Here is a 10,814-nt window from a genome sequence, read left to right on the forward strand (position 1 = left end):
CGAATTTCTTCGTCATCCGCATCCCAGTCCTGCCGGACGTAGTTCGGCTAGGACTCTCCTGACAAGGAGAGAGACCTTAATGAGTTCAGTATGTCGCCGAAGGGCGAGTGCTGAAAGATATCCGCGGAGGTAAACTCCATGATCGGCGCCCAATAAGATTTGATAGGAACGGGCGCAGGCGGTTCGGAGTCCGTGGCCAGAGAAGAATTCAGCAGTTTAACAACACGGCTCTCGGGCAAGTTAAGGTCAATGTTTGGCTCGATCGCCGCTGAGGGTAATGCCTCCATGGCGGGGTCCATCCCCCCGTCCATGGTCGGTGCAACTGGCTCCGAATTGAGGGTCGGAGCGGCTGCCGGTGCGATCTCCAGAACGCTGTCTGATGGTAGAGCTAAATCGTACTCATCGTGACTGCGTGACGCACAAGGTAGAGGCTTGAATCCGTCGAAGATCAAGTCTCCTCGGATATCGGCCGTGTAGTTTAAGCTTCCAAACTTGGCCTGATGGCCAGGGGCGTAACTTTCAATCTGCTCCAGATGGCCAACTGAATTGGCCCGCAGTGCAAAGCCGCCGAACATGAAGATCTGTCCGGGGAGAAAAGTCTCACCCTGGACTGCATCGCCATCGATGATAGTAGGAGCCATCAAGCCTAACGGCGACGACACCGAGGAACTCTCAATGAAAGCACCAATGTCGGTGTCAAAACCGGCGGATCTCGGGTAGGGGGTCCCGAACTGTGCGTCTAAGGCGGATGGTAACAGGAGGGAGGGGACACAATGTTTTACCCAGGTTCGGGCCCTCTTGATGGAGGTAAAACCCTACGTCCTGCTTGATTAATATTGATGATATGGGTAGTACAAGAGTAGATCTACCAGGAGATCACAGAGGCTAAACCCTAAAAGCTAGCCTATGGTATGATTGTATGTTGTCCTACGGACTAAAACCCTTCGGTTTATATAGACACCGGAGAGGTTAGGGTTACACAAGGTCGGTTAGAAAGGAAGAGATATACATATCTGTATTCCCTAGCTTGCCTTCCACGCCAAGTAGAGTCCCATCCGGACACGAGACGAAGCCTTCAATCCTATATCTTCATAGTCTAACAGTCCGGCCAATGGAGATAGTCCGGCTGTCCGGAGACCCCCTAATCCAGGACTCCCACAGTCACCGAGCAGGACACGTTGTGTATGAGCCAGCCGGGACTCTGTAAGCCGTCGGGTGTCAACCTGTGTATATAAAGGGACGACCCGGCGACGAGTTAGGGGCAAGTAAAAACAATTGAGAGCTAGGTCAAGTGTATCCGCTCCCTGGTAATCGAAACCCTAGCAATAAAACATAAAGCAAGAGTAGGCTTTTACCTCATTTAGAGGGGCCGGACCTGGGTAAACACTCTATGTGCTTTCTCCCGTTTAACCCCTTCAAGCTAACCTAGTTGAGATGTCTCCACGACTAAGTCCTTCTGCTGGGACATCTGCCGTGTCAAGTCCACGACAAACACCAATAGCATAATCAATAGCATCACACATAATTCCATAAGGCAAGTTCCAATCAAGTGGTTGGACAATAGGTGCAGAAGTTAGGGCTTTCTTAAGTGTTTCAAATGCTTCTACACAATCATCATCAAAAACAAATGGAACATCTTTTTCCAAGAGATTAGTAAGAGGCCTAGAAATTTTAGAGAAGCCTTTAATAAACCTCCTATACAAACCAGCATGACAAAAGGAAACTTCATATACCTTTAATATCTTCAGGACATGGCATTTGCTCAATTGCATCAACTTTAGCCTTATCCACTTCAATGCCACGCTCACAAATTTTATGCCCCAAGACAATACCTTCATTCACCATAAAGTAGCACTTCTCCCAATTCAAGACAAGATTAGTTTGTTCACATCACTGCAAAATTCGAGCAAGGTTTCTTAAGCAATTATCCAAAGAAGTTTCGTAAACAAAAAAATCATCCATGATAACCTCAAAAATCTTTCCACAAAAGTCAAAGAATATAGCAGTCATACATCTTTGAAAGGTAGCAGGTGCATTGCATAAACCAAAAGGCATACTCTAGAAGCATAAGTTCCAAAAGGACAAGTAAATGTGGTTTTCTCTTGGTTGGGTTGTGATACAGGCATCTGAGTGAAACCCGAATATCCATCAAGAAAGCAAAAGTGTGTATGCTTAGACAATCTTTCTACCATTTGATCAATAAAAGGTAAGGGGTAATGATATTTTATATTACCTTTACTTAATTTTCTACAATCAATTACCATCCTATAACCACTGACTATTCTTTGTGGAATAAGTTTATTTTTATCATTAGGAACAACGGTAATGCCTCCCTTCTTAGGAACACAATGAACGTGACTTACCCATCTACTATCAGCTATTGGATAAATTCTACCTTCTTCCAGAAGCTTTCATATTTCAGTTCTTACAACTTCCTTCATCTTAGGATTTAATCATCATTGATGATCAACAACTGGTTTAGCATCAGGCTCCATATTAATTTTATGCTGACATATAGTGGGACTAATGCCCTTAAGATCGTCAAGAGTATATCCAATAGCAGCACGGTGCTTCCTCAGAGTTTTTAATAATCTCTTTTCTTAATGCTCTGAAGGTTAGCACTAATAATAACAGGATATCTTATTTTCATTAAGATAAGCATATCACAGTGTATTAGCCAATTTTTTAAATTCAAACACAGGATCACCATTAGGTGGAGGAGGACCTCCAAGAGTTTCAACAAGCTAATTGTGTTTAAGAATAGGTTGTCGATCAAAGAACATCTTATCTATTTCATTTCTTTCATTCAAGTTCATATCATTTTCATGGTCCATCAAATATTGTTCTAACCGATCAGTAGGAGGTAAGAAAATAGAAGCAAGACCAATAATTTCGTACTTAATAGGCAATTCCTTGTCATGAGGTTGTCTATGAAACTTAGAGAAATTAAACTCATGAGATATATCACCAAAGTTAATAATGACAGTTTCTTTAGCGCAATCAATCTTAGCATTAATAGTGTTCAAGAAAGGTCTACTGAATATAATGGGACAAAAATCATCTTGTGGAGAACCAAGAACTTGAAAATCAGCAGGGTATTTTATTTTTCCACACGAGACTTCAACATCTCTAACAATCCCAAGTGGTGTAATAGTGTCTCTATTAGTAAGCTTAATAGTAACATCAATGTCTTCTATTTCAGCGGGAGCAATATCATTCATAATTACATGATATAAGGTAAAAGGGATAGCACTCACGATAGCACCCAAATCACATAAGCCATTATAACAATGATGTCCTTTTTTAACAGAGACAACAGGCATGCCAACCAAATGCTTATTCTTATTTTATCATCGGGTTTAGCAATTCTAGCAACTTCACCACATAAATAAATAACATGCCCATCAATATTATCGACCAAGAGACCTTTAACCATAGCAACATTAGGTTCAACTTTAATTTGTTGAGAGGGTCTAGGTGCTCTAAAGTTGCTTTTCTTAACCACAATTGAAACCATAGCATGTTTCTTTATCCTAACAGGGAAAGGTGGTTTCTCAATATAAGCAGTATACACTACTGAATCAGCATTGTAAATGATAGTTTCTTCTTTAACTATGACGGGATCCTCAGTCTTTTCTTTAGCAGGGGGTGATATTTAAACCACTTCTCCTTAGGCAGATCAACATGAGTAGCAAAAGATTCACAAAAGGAAGCTACTATCTCAGAGGCAAGTCCAAATTTAGTGCTAAACTTGTGAAAAGCATCGGTATCCATAAAAGATTTAACACAATTGAACTTAATTGTTATACCTGACTCATTATCTTTGTGGGGTTCCCAATCATTAGAGTTGCATTTAATTCTTTCTAGAAGATTATATCTGAGTTCAACAGTCTTCTTCAGAAAAGGGCCAGTCGAAGAAGAATCGAGCATTTTTTGATTATCATGAGAAAGCCGAGCATAAAAATTCTATAAGATAATTTCTTTTGAGAGATCATGATTGGGGCATGTATACACAATGAATTTAAGACTCCCCCAAGATTGAGCAATACTTTCTCCTTCATGAGGCCAAAAATCATATATATAATTCCGATCATGATGAACTAGATGCATAGGATAATTTTTTTGATGAAACTCCAATTTCAATCAATTCCAACCCCAAGCTCCAATATCATCACATAGTCTATACCATGCCAATGCCTTTCCCTTCAAAGATAAAGGGAAGAACTTATTCTTAACTTCATCTCCGGGTAAACCTGCAAGCTTAAATAATCCACAAACTTCATCCATCTAGATTCGGTGCATATCAGGATGTAATGTTCCATCTCTTGGATAAGGATTAGCTAGCAGTTTCTCTTTTCATACCCGAAGGAATCTCATAATAAATATTTTCAGTTGGTGTAGTAGGTTGAGGAGGAACTCTTTTTTGTTCTATTCAAGGTGAAGATACCCCTAACAAAACCCTCAAAGGATGATTTTCCATAGTAACAAGTGACCGTAAATTTCAGCACGTAATATAAAATTTTCCTTACCAAATTCCACTTACTAGAAGCGCTTCACTCCCCATAAATGGCGCCAGAAAAGAGCCTTGATGACTTACAGGTATATAGGATCTATCATAGTCCTTTTGATAAGTAAGAGTGTCGAACCCAACGAGGGCCAGAAGGAAATGACAAGCGATTTTCAGCAAGGTATTTTCTACAGGAACTGAAATTGTCGGTAATAGATAGTTTGATAGCAAGGTACTTCTTAACGAGCAAGTAATAGTAACGGTAAAAACATGTAGCAAGGTAGCCCAATCCTGTTTGTAGCAAAGGACAAGCCGATACGGTCTCTTATAACAAGCAAAGCATTCTTGAGGACACATAGGAATTTCATCTAGTCACTTTTATCATGTTTGTTTGATTTGTGTTCACTACTTTGATAACTTGATATGTGGGTGGACCGATGCTTGGGTACCGTTCTTCCTTGAACAAGCCTCCCGCTTATGATTAACCCCTCTCGCAAGCATACGCAACTACAAAAGAAGAATTAAGATAAAATCTAACCATAGCATTAGACATATGGACCCAAATCAGCCCCTTACATAATTGCACATAAACTAGGGTTTAAGCTTCTATCACTTTAGCAACCCATCATCTAATAACTACTCCCTTCGTTCCTTTATATTAGGTGCAATATTTCTAGCTCGGTGACCAAGCCAACAGTTTTTGGAGCATCCTGGACAATACTACCCCTGATATCAGTTTAGCGGTAGAAATCAATTACCTGAGTGTCCACTGATTTGACCAATGCATGCAGATATGCTACCAGTCTTGCGTGGCACATGCAATCGGCATATCCTAGCAACTCGGGGATGGAAATAAGTGTCTTTCCTTCTATACGAAAATGGGTACCCATATACGTGCGCGACCATCAGGAAAAGGGAGGGAAGTGGCTTGGTGCCAACTGAATGAAGATTTTAAATTATGTTTTCATGTACAAAATGAGTCAACTCCCGCTGGTTCTTTTCATTTCCCCCTTCTTCCAGTACGTGGCCAACAAAAAATGGTTGATCTAGAATTGCATCCAGCACCTAATTGGGATTCAATTGAGGAGAACGATGACAACGCCTTTGATCTTGGATACGACTACGACTGGCTAGCTTCCGATGACTCCGACGAAGGTATGTTCTTGTTTCCATCTCACCTTTTTGCACTATCAGCGGGATAATTTTTCATTGCTGACGATGAGGTGGACCTCCTTGAACACACAGAGCGAGGTGCTTCTGCCGAGCACGGGCGAGTTGAAGTACACATGCCGACGGAAGACGCGGGGGTGCGCAGACGCGGGCACAACCAATGTGTCAGTGGGCATGGGCGCGGACGCGGTCATGCGAACGACCAAGGCGCCGGCGGTCGCGGACGCGCGTGAGGCCAACATGCCGACGGACGCGGCCACACAGTGGATGGAACGCCGTCTTGACAGGTACGTACTGTATGTATCCCATACTTGTTGAACCAGATCATGTAGTACATGACCCGTTGTGTCGCCATCTACGTACAGTTCAATCGCCGAGGCGCTGGTGGACGAGGCCACGTAGAGGACAAAATACAGTGCAAGCCGCCGGTGAATCCAGCGGAAAAGTGGTGGCCAGTGTCCTTTTGCACGACGGTTTCACTCAGAAGTAGGCAAACCTTCTATTTGGTGACGATCCGTCTGGGTACCACCAGGACCTATCTGTTTGATGGTGAACAAATTCTCATAGATTCTCATGCGCACTGTACCGGTTAAGTATTCATACAGGGAACTGTTGTCATGTTCCCCTGCCATCTCGCGAACATCGCCACCGGTGATCAAGGAGTTGATGCGGCAGGTTCTATGCCCGCGCATGACTCAGGCCATGGAGTAGATGTTCGTGATGGATGCGATGGCTCTCAAGGAGAAGAAGATGCCAAGATGTACGCGAGCCTCGGACATGCTCGTGGTGCACATGATGTCGTGCTTAAACGCGTGCGTGCGGCTCTACTTGGTGGTCATGTCATGCGGCATGACCAGGGAGGTTATGACAATACAGTCAGGGACGCCAGTGACGCTCGCCGTGGTCATTGACGCTTGGGCTTGCCTGGTCGCAGCAGAATGCGCCTGGCTCTGACGAAGTGGCAAGGCCGTCGTACCGAAGTTGTTCCATCTTTGGTAAATGGCAGCAAAAATGATGCGAGCAGCCCCGCCTGCAACGTTAACCAAGCTGATTGTTCCGAAGTTGTTCCATCTTCGGTAAATGGCAGCGGCAATGATGCAACTAGCCCTGCCGGGAACATTAACATATGCATCCGTGTGGAGTTGAAGAAGGATGTTGTTCCGGAGACTGATTCTGGAGTACAAGCTGAAGTAGCTAACACCGGCAGCAACAATGGTTAGTCTGCTCCACGAGTTATTTAAGTTAGTCCTTGTTTGAAGTCATTGTGAGTAATCTATGGCACTTAATTCGTGTTAATTTCTAGAGAATGTTAGTTCATTTTAACTGAAAGTATTTCATTTCTTGTTCTGAATATTCTGAAGTAGGCTCAAATGCTAAACAAAATAAGAAGCGAAGATGGTACCCAGACAATCAAAAGCAAGAAATTTATGCCATGGTATAACAGCCGACAAATCAAGGCATACTAAACCAAGGGGTGGTTGAGGAGGTGGCAGAACTTTGTCAAGTTAATTACCGGACTGTTCAAAACATATGGTTGAGAGGCAAGCGAGCCGGTGGTATTCATGGAGTAGCAAACAAAAGGGTGAAAGATTGTGGCCGCAAGAAGATACCCTTTGATTCGGATGCTATAAAATAGATTGATTTGAGCAAAATAACTACGCTTAAAGATCTTGCTAATGAGCCTCAAATGGCGAAGACAACATTATGGAGAAGGTTGAAGGAGGGAAGACTGAAGCGCCGTACAAATTCAATTATATCCACATTTACTGATGAAAATAAGCTAGGTCGGATTTAGTTTTGTTTATCCATGTTGGATGAACTAAGCGTGCCTGAAGAACACACATTTAAAGGCATGTACAATGTCATCCATATTGATGAGAAGTGGTTCTACCGCACTAACGGTACTAAAAAATACTACTTGGCACCTGATGAAGAGGAACCCTATCGCAGACACAGAGCAAGGGATTTATTGAGAAAGTGATGTTCTTAGCAGCCGTAGCAAGGCCTCGTTATGATGATGATGGTGTCATGACATTTGATGGCAAGATTGGAATTTGGCCGTTCACATATCAGGACTTTGCAAAGAGGCGTATCCCTTACATAGAGAGGGGGAGGAGGTAACCAAGGTTTTGCCGTCGGTGACAAAGGATGTCAGTAGAGACTATATGGTGAACAAGCTTCTACCTGCCATCAAGGCTTTGTGGCTGGCTTCGGAACGCGGATGCACAATGTACATTCAGCAAGATAATGTAAAGACCCATATTTCCATGAATGATAGTGTGTTTTGTGTAGTGGCACAGGCGGATGGATGGGACATTAGGCTTGCATGTCAGCCGCCCAACTCACCTGATTTGAACATTCTTGACTTAGGTTTCTTTGCGGCACTTCAGGAACTTTTTGAGAAGATGTCCCCCGGTAAAATTGCTGATATTGTTGCGAAGGTGAAAAAAGCATATGACACATACCCGGCCGAGAGAAGCAACCATATTTTTCTGACCCTTCAGTCATGCATGCGCGAGGTACTAAAGCAGAAAGGAGGTAACCGGTACAAGGTCTCGCACATGAGGAAGTCATTTCTGGAGGCACTCGAAATGCTTCCGGACGTAGTACCCTGCGATGCTGATGTTGTAATTGCTGCTATTGAGGCCCTTCCAGATGCTTGATGTACTTCTCGTTGCTTGTTATCATTAATAATCTTAGTGAATTCGTTAGTTATACAGTATTTAATTTAAACTTACTCGTACTGTACATCAACCACTATTGTTACTCTTAGCGAACTCGTTGTTATGGTGTCTTGTGATGTTTATTACTCCATGCCATCGATTAATCCTAGCGAACTTGATTTTCTTTGTTTTTTTGATGTTTACGACTCCATGCCATGGACTCTTATCGAACTCATTGTTCATTGTTTTGTGAGTAGCACGTGGTAAGTAACAAGAACAAACAGAATGAACTTCATTCATGCCACAAATTATTTGTGTATGATGTCACTTAACATATTCATGCAATACAAAAAAGACTTTCGGCACCATTACAATTTATGAAATCACACTAAACATTGACTGCTAAACATAGAGTAGTTGCGCCATTGATTGCGTGCTCATTTCTTCATCATCTTCGGATCATACGATGTCATCAAGGACTTTAGTATGAAATCCCTATATGATTCCATTTCTGGGGGTACCGACTCTGGCATTGAATCTAGGGCATAAAGTTGTTGCACATGCACTTCACTTGCTTTGGTAGCTTGCAACTCTTCAAACTCTAAATCAATGGTTTCATCATCGCTATCGACCTCATCAAATTTGATGTCCTTGCCATTCACCGCGTCGGTCTTATCGTCCTCCTCGCTATACTTGTGATTCCCTTGATCGAAGCCTCTAGTTGTAGCACTAAAATTAAGAACAAGGGATGTCATACACGTACACATATCAACATGAAGTAAAGTTAGTCACAAAGGTATAAATGGAACTAACCCGAACTCTATAATTTTGCTTGACGTGATAGATATTCCACAGCTACAGCAAAGGTGAGTGAGCTGAGCATTGCTTGACTTGTCATGTTTAAATTTATGTCCCATGATGCGTAGGGCTCCAGTGCTGCACGCTTCATGGCCTCACCGACGGTGGAAATTCCCGCCTTCGAAGAAGTTGCACACAAGATGTCGAGCACCATTTGTGCGCAATAACCTGGCATGTCAGACAGGTCCGACATCGTCCGTGGTCGCTTCATGAAAAATCTGCTCGGCGAGCTTGACATCGCTGGACAATGCAGGGGAGGAGTCCTTGGCGAGACGCTGGCCGCGATCTTCTACCTCGCTAAACACACCCAAGGACTCATCTATTTCTTCCACCTGACTGAACAATTCCATAGCGGGATCATCCTCTTGACTGAAAACATGGAGCAACGAGTTGAACCTTTCTTCCTCTAGCGTTAACGCATCCATGGTGGATGAGAAAGGATGTGGCTTGGGAATTTTTTGTTCGTCAGATGTTTTCTGTTTTCTAGCCTAGAGAAAGGCTTCGATCTGGTGAAGAAATACGTTCTGTACGCTCGCCAACAGGAAATAGTAAAAAAAGGATAGCATGGTACGTGAGGATCTTTTTCCTAACTGATGATAGGAGCATTTAATTTGGAATGAATGAATTCATGGGTTGGCTTGATTTTAGTGTGAGGAGGCTAGCTTCCATGTACGTGCTGGTGGAGGGGTCGAAGATGGATTATATAAGATTACAGCAAATACACCTTACATTGTGGAAAATTTGTAAAAAAGCACCTTAGATAATGGAATGGAGGAGTACTTCACAGTGCATTCCCTTAGGCCCAAAGATGGCGAAGTTTCATGTAGTCGACGTTCACATAACACCACTAGGGGAATCAACAACATACATAACATCAAAATATCGAACGAATACCAAATTATCATGATTACTTATCACAATACTTCTCCCATGTGCTCAAGAATAAAATTAACTACTCAAAAACATATTCATGCTCAAGATCATAGGGGTATTCTATAGAATAATAGATTTGAATATATGATCTTCCACCAAATAAACCAACTAGCAGCAACTACAACATGTAATCAACACTACTAGTAACCCACACGTACCAATCTAAGGTTTTGATACAAAGATTGAATACAAGAGATGAACTAGGGTTTGAGATGAGATGGTGTTGTTGATGATGTTGATGAAGATTGACCCTCCCATGATGAGAGGGTTGTTGATGATGAGGACGGCTTCGATTTCCCCTCCCGGAGGGAAGTATCCCTAGCGGAATCTCTCCATCGAAGAGCAAAAGTGCTTCTGCCCAAGTTTCGCCACGAGACAGTGGCTTTCCGTCCCAAAAGTCCTCTCCTTATTTTTCTAGGGAAATGGGCTTATATACCAGAAGATGGGCATCAGAGGATGGCCAGGGGCCCCCCTACCCACTAGGGCGCACCCTGGTGCCTAGTGGGCACCTGGGTAGCCCCCTCTGGTATTTCTTTTCTCTAATGATTTTTATATATTCCAAAATAAATCTCATTAAAGTTTTAGATCATTTGGAGATGTGCAAAATAGGTATCTCTGACATAGCTTTTACAGGTCCATAATTCCAACTGCCAGTAATCTCCCTCTTTGTGTGAACCTAGCAT

The 10,814-nt window shown here is 42.7% G+C and overlaps 1 pseudogene; it reads left to right on the top strand.

Moving 5' to 3' along the window:
- The first annotated feature begins 7,202 nt into the window (after positions 1-7,202).
- Positions 7,203-8,340, top strand: LOC147970771 (uncharacterized; annotated as a pseudogene).
- Positions 8,341-10,814: the final 2,474 nt, after the last annotated feature.

Source organism: Triticum urartu, chromosome 5A, assembly GCF_056163025.1.
Source record: "Triticum urartu cultivar PI428250 chromosome 5A, HENAU_Tu73, whole genome shotgun sequence".
Classification (NCBI taxonomy): domain Eukaryota; kingdom Viridiplantae; phylum Streptophyta; class Magnoliopsida; order Poales; family Poaceae; genus Triticum; species Triticum urartu.